We start from the raw sequence: 12,547 nt of genomic DNA on the forward strand, positions 1-12,547 counted from the left end.
GAGCGGAGCAGGCAGGATAGGAGCTGTGGAATCACAGGGCAGGAGCTCCCAACCCAGCCTGGAAAGGTCAGGAAATGCTTTCCAAGTTGGCAACCTTGAGTCAGGACAAGAAGGATGTGACAGTCAAGAGAAAGTCAAGAGCAAGTTCTGGGCTGAACAGAGATGCCTGGAGGTGAGAACAAGGACAGGAGACACGATTACAGCATGGATTCCAACTGGACCACTGGTTATTGCCCAGAAGTGGGGTTCTGTGTTCAAGGACCAGGGGCTCTTATGAGCCCTTTTCTGAGCATGAGCAGTAGAGGGGGTTGCTTCAGCAGGAAATCAGGGGAGAGTAGGGGTCATCAGCTCCAGACAAGCAGGGCCCAAGGGCCAGGAACATCTCAAGGCAGGTCCATATCAGCATCCTACAGCCCAAGCTGGAGCTATGTGGCTACCTCTCTGGCAGATTAAGAGGAAATCAAAGTTTTCCTAAATCACCACCACCCTGACTCCAGTGTTTTACTGCTTCTGTAGAATGCTTCTGATGCTGTAGAAGACTGCAGTGTCAAAAGATAAATTGAGACATATTTAAATTTTTAAGAGTTTATCTGAGCAAAAATCAATTCAGACTTGGCAGTTTCAAACAGCAAGTGGTTGGGAGTGTTCCATCAACAGGAACTCGAGGCACAACTTTTTTGAAAAAATACGGAAGCAAATCAACGAAATAATTTGGCCACAGTTTAAGTGGTGGCCTGATTGGGGAAAGTCTCCTTGGCTGTGATGGGTTGTCCTTAGTTTCGATTTCCTAACCATGAGGCACATACAGGCTTCAGTTTGTTTATGTATGTACATTGTCAAGGTGTTAGGACCTCTCCAGACTGATGGACTCTTGTTTAATTAATGTACCAGCAGCCACTAAAGGAAGGTTCTGGTGAATGACACTCACTCTTCCTCCCTGTCTGTGTTCATGCTATTTCCTCCATCTCAGATAGAGTTGGAGGTCCTGCTCACCTTTCTAGGTCTGATTCAAACGCCCCCTCTTCCAGGCAGCCCTTCTGGCTGGTCCTCCATCCGAAATCTGGGGAATGCTCTTTCTCCATGACTCAGCTCCCCAACTGTGCTGCAGTCTAGCCTTTACCATCACTTGAGTCCTGAGAAGCATGTCTATATCCCTACTAAGCTTCTGGTTACCCTGTGCCCTTCTACAAGCCATTCAATTCCCACTGAGCCTGTGTTTAGGAATAACCATCTGCCCAGAAACCCCCTGGGCATCTTGTTGGAATGCAGATTCAGACTCAGCAGGTCTGGGCTGAGGCTAATATTCTGTTTTTCTCAGATAATGCGATTGCTACTGGTCCAGGACCAACCTTCCTGTAGCAAGACAGGATATATTCAGTTCCTGTTGAGGAATCCAGACTGTTCCAAAGGGCCAGCCCATATCAGAAACTCAGTAAGTTGGGGCTTTTTTAAAATACTATTATTGTCTCCATCACCTGTGCCTGACATGCAGTAAATGTGGAAATAAAGGCATGGCAACCCACTCCAGTATTCTTGCCTGGAGAATCCCACGGACAGAGGAGCCTGGCAGGTCACACAGAGTCGGACAGGAGGGAAGTGTCTGAGCACAGCACAGTACAGTGCTCCCTGGCTACCTGGCCAGTGCCCTGAGGGCAGGGTATGTGTCCAGTTGAAATGTCTTATGCATAGAAAGCAAAAGTACACAGCTATTAAAAAAAGAAGAAGAAGAAGAAGAAAGTAGTTTCTATTCATGCTTTGGCTGTGTTCGCTCTCTCCTGAGTTCTGATCGTATACATATAAAATCATGGCCAAGGTGGGATCTCCCACCACCCCCATCCCACACTCCCCCACTCCCACTCACGCCTGCAACCTCTTCCTGGAGGCAGAGCACCAGCCTCCCCCAGCATCTTCCCTCCTCTGAGGCCAATTTCCGATGGAAAAGAACTCCCTGCCTCGGCGCATCTGTCAGCAGAGGGGAACAGTTGGCTTCATAACCTTGGGGGAGAAAAGGCAAATAAAGGAGTCTCGAGAGATTTATCAGAGACCCCAGGAAGCTGTACAACATATGTTGTAACATATTGGTCCTTGACGGGCTCCAGCAACAAGGAAACCCTTTCCCTCTTGCACTGGCTGAGGCCAAGTTAATGAGAACCTGTACCACCTCGTGCCTGGGGGCAGAGTCGTGTTCCCCCAGCCCCTGAGGGGATCCATCTGCAAAGCCCCAGTCTCAGGCCTGTCAAACCAGCTGACGACGACTTTGCACCCAGCTGAGGGCCTCCTCTGCCTCCAACCCCTCCCCTCAGATACAGGTGTGAGTCCAGATGTTGACAGCCATTCACGTCCTCAGTAGCAGAGCCCAGCTCTGTTCCCCAGGGGCCTGGGGCCCTTGTCCCTTCAAGGACAAGTAGGTCAAATCCATTACCCCTGGGATGGGGAGGGCAGTCACAGCCTGGAACAGCAATCCTCTGTCCTGATACACTCAGGAGTCACCTGGGGGGCTTTAAACGTATACAATGCTGGGATGCTCTTTCAGGATATTCTGAGTTCTGGGGTACTGCCAGTGTGTGCTGGGGGTCACCAGCAGCAAGTACAGAGGCTGCCACCCAGAGACTAAGGTGCCTGAGAGTAGTAAAGAGACGGAGCACTCTTCCCACAAAGGGATGGGAGAGGAGACCAGAAGGCAAGATGCCTTCACCTAGAGGTGACTGAGCAGTGAGTTACTTGGAATCAAAAGTTGGTTTGTTTCTGCTAAGTGGAATGAGGGACACCCAGGAACAACTGAAACTTAGTTATTAAAAAATGAAGAAAGTTACATTTCTGCACATCTGAGTGTAACTGTAAATCTTAAACCCACTGCCAGGTCCATCCAGAAAAGAAGAAATATATACCACCAATGAATAGGAAGAGATACTGGGCCTCAGCAGGAATCCAAGAAACACAAATCAAAACACCATTTGGGCCCCTGGATGGGAGTGTCCTAATATCTTATACTCGTGTTGGCAAAGGCAAAGAGACCAGCCTCTACTATAGTGATGATGAAATGTATGTCAACTTTTGCAGGGACACCTGGGTAATGAGAATTAAAAGAATTACAATGAATACAGCTTTGGTGGAGCAAGCCTAAGAATTTAACCTAAGGAAATAATCAAGGATTATAGAAAACTTTAAGAATGGACTTGTTCATTAGAATTTTTATTAATACGATCCTGAAAAATTCGTAAACAAAACCAAAATGTCTAATATTATAGAACTGGACCAAAGTATACTGCATTATGAACTATTTTGTGAAATATTATAAACCATTAAAATAATTTTAGAAATATATTTAGCAACTTGGACAGGTGTTCATAATATACTGGTAACTGAGGAAACAAGTTAAAAAAACATGTCTATTGCTTTCTAATGATTGCATATATGCATAATATATTTATATATAATTTGTTAGGTAGTTGGAATAGGAAAAAGGACTCGCTCCAGTCCTCAGACCTTCCTTTGTTCTATTTTTGTGGGTCTTTCCCTTCTTTGCCTTTTAGCCACTGACATTATGGACTCCTTTTTCCTATTCTAACCACCTAGCGTTTCAGATATATGAAAAAATGAAAGGATCGCCCTCTACACTATTCACAGTGGTTTTTCTGAGGTAAAGGCATTATTATTCTGATTGTATTCTTCTTTTTTTCTTAATGATATGTTCTAGTTTTTCTCCAGTAAACATGTGTTACTTGTGATTTGAAAAAATAAATTTATCATGAAAGATGGTGGGTTAAACATGCACATTTAGTAATGTTCTATTTCAAACCCCACTGAAATATCAATAAAATAATTTTCTTTTAAGGGGTAAATCCATAAGGTTTTTTGTTTTTGTTTTGCATTTTTAAGTGGAAGGATAAAATTGCAAAACTGCAAGACTCAAGTTGAAAGGGGCCACCAGAAGTCTAGCAATGTGACTAAAATCAGCCCATGCGAAAGCACATGCCCGCAGTACACAGGGGACAAAAAGACCCCAAGCTTCCAGATTTCATACAAAGGATCAAGAAGCAAATGGCTTAAAAACTTAATAGCAACCTCGTAAAACTAGAGAACAAGAAAGTGATACCTCTAATATTCTGAAGGAAATGGTTTCTAGCTTGTAAGTCTTTACCCAGCCAAGCTATCAATTATGTGTACAGATTAAATAAAAGTACTTTCAGACATGCATGCAAGATGTCAAAAAAAAAAAAAATCTGCCTGCCAGGCATCCTTCTCAAGAAGACAGGGAGATGCATTTCAGCAAACAAGAGGAGTAAACAGAGAAAGAAAAATGTGGAATAGAGGAGATAGGCACTCCGGCAGGGGAGAGAGGCAGAGGGAATCTCCAGAGTGCTGAGACAGGAGGTCCCAGGTGACAACCAAGCAGCAGGTGGGGGGGACACAGAGCTCAGACCAGGACTGGACAAAAAAATGGCAAGCACAGGATTCCCGGTATGTCTGAACACCTCGAGAAGAGATTTAGACAACTGGCAGAGAGTTTGGTGTTGGGCTGTTAATAAGCCCATAGACAATCAGTGAATTAAAAAAACCAAGACAGTTATGAACTGCATGGAAGCCAAAAAGGTTGGGGCAAGAAAGGATAAGTAAGGTTAAGATATTTCATGATCATGCTGTCAGGGGACTTAACAATGTTCATGTTGTAAACAGGGCTTACCTGATAGCTCAGTTGGTAAAGAATCCGCCTGCAATGCAGGAGGCTCTGGTTCGAACATGATGTGAACATGTTCATTTCAGGGTCATCTCACCAAAACCATTACAGTCTCCTGGGAGAAGAGGAAATGGGGTCGCGGGGGCGCTGGAGGAAGGCGACAGAGGAACATCATTGTCATCTACAGGAGGAAACCAGTAGATAGTGCCTAAAACTGAAAATTCAAGACGGAGCTACAAGCTCCATATTTGAAGATAAATACCAAAATAACAGACTGAAAAGTTGAAAGCGTGAAACTGTCCACTGCTCAGTCATGTTCGACTCTGCGACCCTGTGAACTGTAGCCCACAAGGCTACTCTGACCGTGGGATTCTCCAGGCAACAATACTGCAGAGGGTTGCCATTTCCTCCTCCAGGGGATCTTCTTGACCCAAGGATCAAACCTAGGTCTCCTGTATCTCCTGCATTGGCAGGTGGGTTCTTTACCATCTGAGCCACCTGGGAAGCCCAAAAAGTTAAAAATTGTTGCTTTTGGTGATGGAACAAAGGGAAAGGGACTGTTTCTAGTAACAAATTTCACAGATCTATTAGGCTCTTTAAGTTAGATATAACTTTGATCAAATAAAAACAGAAGCAAATTGTACATTTTTTGTATTGGGTATTTGAATGGAAGGATTTGTGAAGTCTCTTTCAGCCATAACCATCTATAACTGGAGGTTATCTTCTTTAGGAATCACAATAAGCAGCTTTCTTGAACTTGAGGGCTTTGGGGGTCAGTTGTCAATTGTGAAATGACCCCCTTACATCAGCAAATAGGTGAGATTCTCATTTCCTCTGTGTCCTTGGTTTGGATTCATCTTGGCACGGCTGCCCTGAGACACGCGATCAGGTGGTAAAGCATAGGACGGATGAAGACTGGAAGGCAGATCAGCTTTCCACAGACTCACCCGCAACTCCTACCCCAGATGGACCCCTGACCCTTGCCACTCAACGGCAGCTCCTACCCTCCCTCAGGACTCTTTTAGTGACCCCTGCTCCTCCCCAGCATCTTAGTCTGCATCTTCACAGAGTGCTGATATGTTCCCTGTAATAGCCCAGAACCAGCTCAATCAGTCACCAGCCTCATCTCTACCACCTGTTCAGCATCAGCAAGGCATCTGAACCCACTCACATCCGCAATGCGCACTGCGAGCCGTGGCCTTGGGCCTGACTCACTGCTGGGAAAACACACGGTCGCTTCCAGCCAGTGAGCAGGTGACACCAGGAGCCACCAGCTTGGCCACTAGGTGAGCACAGCAACCAGGCTTGTCTCCACCGTTGGGTTAGCATTCGTTATTCTTAAAATTATGCAGTGCTGTGCAACATTAATTCAGGACAAGGAGCTGCAAATTCTAGGCCCTTCTTAAGGCTTACTCTCACAATGAATTAATGGTCCTTCAACAAACCGGGCTGTTAGAGGAGTTCCAGGAACCTGTTTGCCCTGGCCCTGGCCTTCTGCAGCCACCACAGGACCACTGACCGCAGCCTCACAGTGTAAAAAAGTAATAGCAAATATTCACCGAGTGCTTACTATGTGTCCAAGGGCTGTGCTGCGCGCTTTACATATATATCTGCTCTTGATCTTCGCAAAGAGCCTTTGAAGTAGACACAATTACTATCTTCGCTTTACAGGAGAGAAAATGAGCTTACCAAAGCAAACTCGCTTAAGATCACATGGGTAGGAAGTGATAGCGCAAATCCTCTTTTGGGGGCTATGAGTGCCATGAATTCACCACTTTGTAACCAGGTACTTTTCTCTTGCTCAAACAGTGTCCTCCAAACTAGAAGAAAAGTATTGGCCTTAAACATAGAAATGGGCAAATAAAAAAAAGAGTGAAATTTTTTCCATTTGCAGCAACATTGATGGACTTGGAAGACATTGTGCTAAGCGAAATAACTCAAATATAGAAAGACAAATATTGTATGATTTCACTCGGATGTGGAAGCGCAAAGATACAACAAACTAATGAATATAACTCCCCAAAAAAGCAGACTCACAGATATAGAGAACAGGCCAGTGGTTATGGGGGCTCAGGCAGAGGGGGATCTTGGGATAGGAGATTAAGAAGTACATAGGAACTAAGTATAAAATAAGCTACAAAAATATATTGTACAATACAGGGAATATAGCCAATATTTTAAAGTAACTATAAATGGAGTATAACCTTTAAAAATAGTGAATCACTATATTCTACACCTATAACTTATATAGTAGTATACATCAACCATACTTCAATATAAAAATAAAAATTAAAAATAAAAACCATAAGACAGGTTGATGCAACTTGATTATAATGAAGCTGTTTGAAGTCAGGAGCAAGTGTTCTGTTTGCCGTGTAACAGAAACATAATAGAAAAGGGTTGCTAGACTACTTGCTCCCCAACAGCCACTGGCCACTTTGCTGTTTTCCAGAAGCATTAGAATGAGACCTGGGATTGGCTTTCTGGGATAGCTTTGGTGGCACCATCAACTTGCCAAGACCCGCAGCTGGGTTTTTCCCCCCTGGCTAGAGGGGTAGCCCCACTTGCTCAGAAACCCACAGGCTGCAGGTGTCCCCTCTCCCCTCCCCTTCTCAGGTATCAGCAGGCCTGCCAAGGTGGATGAGTCACTGAGAACCCAGGAACCATCAGCTGTTCTCACCTCACGGCAGAGCAGGAATTCCGTCATAGCTGGACCTTCTTTTTCTGGGCTCCCATGGGGTCCACCAGGAGAATGGGGCACAGATCTTCCCTGTTCCCAGGTCCCACAGACCTCTTGGGTCACACTGCCTCCCCAGGGTTCTTCCAGGAGGGACAGTGGCACTCAATCTTGGACTTATATGCAACTGTACTCTCAGCCTTTCCCTTCACCATTTTTTTTTCTTCTTCCAGCATTTGGAATTTTTTCAGTTTCAGCAACCAGATGGCAACTACTTCTTTCAACCTCCTAGACTTAAACATTTTTGTCTAAATGTCCAAAAGAGCTTTCTGTTCTGTCTAATAGCGTTATTTTAGAACATAACATCCAGGAAGAAATTCACAGCTGCTTCCTTTCCACCATACCATGCCTCTTCTCTGAAGCAGGGAACACAGAATGATGGGACTGCTTAGAATTGGAGGGAAGGTTATACTGAAGGAGGATAAGTAAGGTCGAAAATGTTTTCCAGTGACGTTCCTGCCATGCTAATCTCTTCCTTTGTTAATTAATTGATTTACTTACGCAGTTGCATGCCAGAGCAGTTCGAACTGGCTCGGGGAGCTAATTGTTCCATTTTCAGGAAATCCACAAGCTGATTATTAATCCATTCATAACTTGAAATCAGCTGTGGTGAAAGTATTTACATCACGAAAAGCGGCCAATGTTACAAATGGGGGTCACCCCTCTCTATGCACCTCCCTCTACCCAGAATTTGAGGTGGATTTTCCAAAGTTGAGTGTGTCAAGGTTGTTAATCAGTGCCAGTCCCACTTATGCCTACTTCTAATGGAACCTTTTCTACCCACGGTTTCTGCTGAATAAGCTGTCCTGTTTTATAGCTCACGTCCCCATGACCCTGACCCACTCTTCCGCACACAGAGCCATGTCTAACTGCCCTGGGCTGGGTACTTGATACAATGCCAATCTAGTCAACCAGCCAGAAAACTGTGTCCTGGAGGTGCTGGTTCAAAAAGATGAGCTTATAGAGGGCTCAGTGGATGTGCCACTGGAGATGTGCAAATTTGCCTAGATTTTTTGCTGGAACAGCTGTCACCATGGCTTGAGGGCGTGTAGTTTCAGGTAGTCCTTGTCTGCACCACTAGGTAGGTAAGGTGAAAGGTAAGGGTAAGGTGGAAGGTAAGGGTAAGGTGAAGTCACTCAGTCATGTCCGACTCTTTGCGACCCCATGGACTGTAACCTACTAGGCTTCTCCGTCCATGGGATTCTCCAGGCAAGAATACTGGAGTGGATTGCCATTTCTTTCTCCAGGGGATCTTCCCGACCCAGGGATCGAACCCAGGTCTCCCGCATTGGAGGCAGATGCTTTAACCTCTGAGCTCGCCCAAATCCCTCAGGGGTGCATCGCAACGGCCCCACCTCATGCCTGCTCCATAGGCCCCTCGCCTCCTATCCTAGGACTTCCTCATTGCTGCTGAAACAAGAGACACCACCAGACCCAACTGGATTTACCATATAGACAACCCAGAAACATCAGGAATTAACACCCTCGGGGTGGGTAATTTTTAACCAAAGGGATGTGGGAGCCAACAGACCGATTCCTGTTCCTTCCTCCCCTTAGCATCTAGCCTAGATCAGTGCTTCTCAATCTTGGAACTACTGACACTTTGGGCTCGGTGAGTCTTCTTTTTGGGATCAGGGGTTGTGGGCATTGTAGATGTTTAGCATCACCTCTGGTCTCTACCCGAGCTTCCATGATGGCTCAGCAATAAAGAATCTGCCTGCAGTGCAGGAAACCCAGGAGATGTGAGTTCAATCCCTGGGTCAGGAAAATCCCCTGGAGGAGGGCATGGCAACCCGCTCCACTATTCTTGCTTGGAGAATCCCATGGGCAGAGGAGCCTGGCAGGCTATAATCCATAGGATCGGGAGGGTCAGACACAGCTGAAGGGACTGAGCCTGCACTCACTGGTCTCTACCCTCTGGCTAGAATAGCACTCTCCTTAGTCATAACAATCAAAAATGTCTGCAGACATTGTCAGATGTTCCCTGGAGGGCAAAACCACCCCCGGAGAGAACCAGTGTCTAGACAATTTGGAAATGCTCTCTGAGATGATCTGCAACACCAAAGAATCAGCATGTTGACTCTCATTCTCCTCCGCAGGAGGGGACACGGAGCATGGAGAATTTAAGCACTCTGTCCAAGGTCACTGGTTAGTAACTGGTGAAGCTTGAGTACTCCCAACTGCTACCGTGCCCTGCCCCCACCCGAACTAGGACTCAAAGGTCTCTTCCTGGTGGCCTTCCAGCATCTGTTACTCCTTTCTTAGGGGTTTCAGATATAGGCACGCCCTTTCCCCACACCTCACCATAAAGTCTTGTCAAGGTCACCACAGGACAGGGGGTGCCTTTGGCCCCCCTCAGTAGCTGGGTTTTTCCCCTTCCCAGCTCCAATCCCATCTGACAGCCATACCGCTCCTCAGGGGTGACAGAGGCTGTTCTCAGGTGCCAGGTACCAACACCAGCCACCCCAGCCAGCCCTCCCCAGAGCCCCAGCCTCCGAAACCCATCTCTGCCTCTCTACCACTTCGCTCCAGTCTCCGACAAGGGCAGCTATTTTGGGTGAGAAATGGGGCAGGCAGAAAAAATTTCATTTAAGCAATTAAAGAATCACTGCATTTTTCATGATTAACTTCATGTTCGCAGATTGAATGCAAAAAGCTGTTAGCCAAGCATTTCCATTTCTGTACCTGACATGAGCAATGGGAATATTTGTTCTGCCCGGGAGGATTACACCTTCCATTAATCTCCGTTTTATTGAAAGTTTAAATAACAGACAGACACAATGTGATCAATTAGCAGTGTAATTCCAAGGAGATGTCATAGTAAAATTAAATCTCGAGCACATCCGCGGCAAAGATGCCTGCAAGTTCTCTCCAGCCTCCCTTCACCATTGCAGTGTGTATATTTTAATTGAAAGTTTATTCTGCTATGTGCCTCGTCTACTAAATTTTAATTTAACATTGTAATGAGAAGGGTGTTTCTGAGGAGCTCTTCACAGACAAGTTGAGGAGGTTTCACAAATTAAGAGTATAAGTGAATTTGCAGCACTTTCCAGGCAGCTGTGAGGGAAAGGAGCTGCACCACCCGCAACCCCACCCACCTCCAGTTCTTCAGAGAGGATCCCAGGGTCTGGAGAACTAGCCCAGGGAAAGTTTAGCATCTGAGGCAGCTGGACCAAAAGGTGACCACACCATAAAGGAAGAGATTTCAGGCAAAACCAAGACTGTATCTCTTCTTTCTCCTGCCTGCCAGAACTCCTTAGCGCCCCCTATAGGCAAAACCCAATAGGAACTAATTGGCCAAGTGAGAAGGTCATCTCAGCTCCAGCTTTGCAAAGGAGTGTAGAGCTGGGCAGGTCTGGAGGGGAGAGGCAGTCACTTCGTAATCAGTGTCATACTTTGGGGAATCTGACTTTGCCTCTCTGACCTTTACATTCCTCTGTAAAATGGGGATAATACCAAATCTTCAGGGTCGTGGTGAGACTCCAGCGAGTTGGACTGGGAGGGGGGTTGAAGCATACAACACAACGGGAAGAAGGACTGTTCTTTTCCACTGCATCTCAGAAAAATCACAAGGGAGCTTCTCCTTCTTGAAGGGTGACCTCAACCAAAAAGCAAATTGTCATGTGGCTGAGGTTGCAGAAAGGCCTTGACTGGACTGGGAAGTGTTCTGAGGCTCAGACTGGGGGAAGAGGACGAAGAGAGAGCTCACACTGTTCTCAACAAAAGGACGAGAGCAGAGAGACCAGCCTATTCTGTTTCATTAAGGTCAGAAGTCAGGCATCACAAGGGTCATGGAGCCTTGAACTTCAACTCTACTAGACTATATCTAACTTGCCATCACGGCCCAGGAGCCTTGCTGCGCCTGGCCCAGGCATGCACTTGAGAAATGTTTGTGGCTTAGAAGTGAGGGGAAGGAGAGAACAGAAGGCATTAGGTGCACTAGTGACAACTGCTTGTGGAAGATGGCATTGCAGCCCAGCTCTATGAGGCCCCACACAGGATCAAAAGTGAGCCTGTCTTCACAAGCTGCTCATGTGGAATCAAGGAGTTTCCAGGAGAAAAAGAAAATGCTAACATTCAGGATTTAAAGGGTTGAACGCCAAAGAGGAGGAAGAGATGTTATCTCTCTGACTTAATTCTTCCCACTCCCCTTCTTGCGCACCCCAATCCAGCCATCCTGCCTTCCTGCCTTCCTTAAACACCACCAAGGAGGCACCCACGCAGGCCCTTTGCCTTGCTGTCCCTTTGCCCAACGTGTGCTCTCGGGTATTCCTATGGCTTGCTTCATGGTCCCTACTCAACTGTCACCTCCTCCTTTGAGACTTCTCTGACCACTGCATCTAAAATAGCAATAATTCCTCTCACTCTTGCTTCACTTTTCTCCATTGCACTGATTACCTGCCATGATTCTAAATATCTATTCATTTCGCTTGGTCTGTGTCTCCAAAATACAAATTCCCTGAGTGTAGACGTCTTTACTGTTCTCTACCATATCCCCTTGGATAAGATGATACAAGTCACTCAAAAAATATGTAACAAGGACTTCCCTGGTGGCCCAGTGGTTAGGAAACTGCCTGCTAATGCAGGGGACATGAGTTTGATCCTCGGTTCAGGAAGATTCCACACGCCATAGGGCAACTAAGCCTGGGAACCACGACTACTGAGCCCAAGACCTAGAGCCTGTGCTCTGCAACTAGAAAAGCCACCACAATGGGAAACCCAGGCCCCTCAACTCGAGAAAGCCCATGCACAACAACAAGAGCACAGCCAAAAATAAATACATAAATAAAGAATTTTAAATTGTGTAATGAAGTATTAGAGGAAAAAGTATGAGATTTAACTCAAAGACAGAACTTTGAAGGTACTTCCTGCAATGTCTAATGGATTCAGTGTAAGCTGTGCTGTGAAGATACTTCTCACTCTTTGCCCTGCTTCTACGATCCTGTCCATCTGCCCCAGCTCGAGTTTGCAAGGCTACTGGCAAACTTGAGGATGCAGTCTTCCTATGCTCTCTTCCTCTCCTTGCAAATTCCTTTCTGCTCTCTTTTGACAAAGATTCCTCTCATTGCCTCGCATATATACTTACCTAAGTCCCTGGTCCAAGGCAGCTTTGTGGAGCCTAGAGGCATTTA

The sequence above is a fragment of the Budorcas taxicolor genome, chromosome 19, assembly GCF_023091745.1.
Source record: "Budorcas taxicolor isolate Tak-1 chromosome 19, Takin1.1, whole genome shotgun sequence".
NCBI classification, from domain to species: domain Eukaryota; kingdom Metazoa; phylum Chordata; class Mammalia; order Artiodactyla; family Bovidae; genus Budorcas; species Budorcas taxicolor.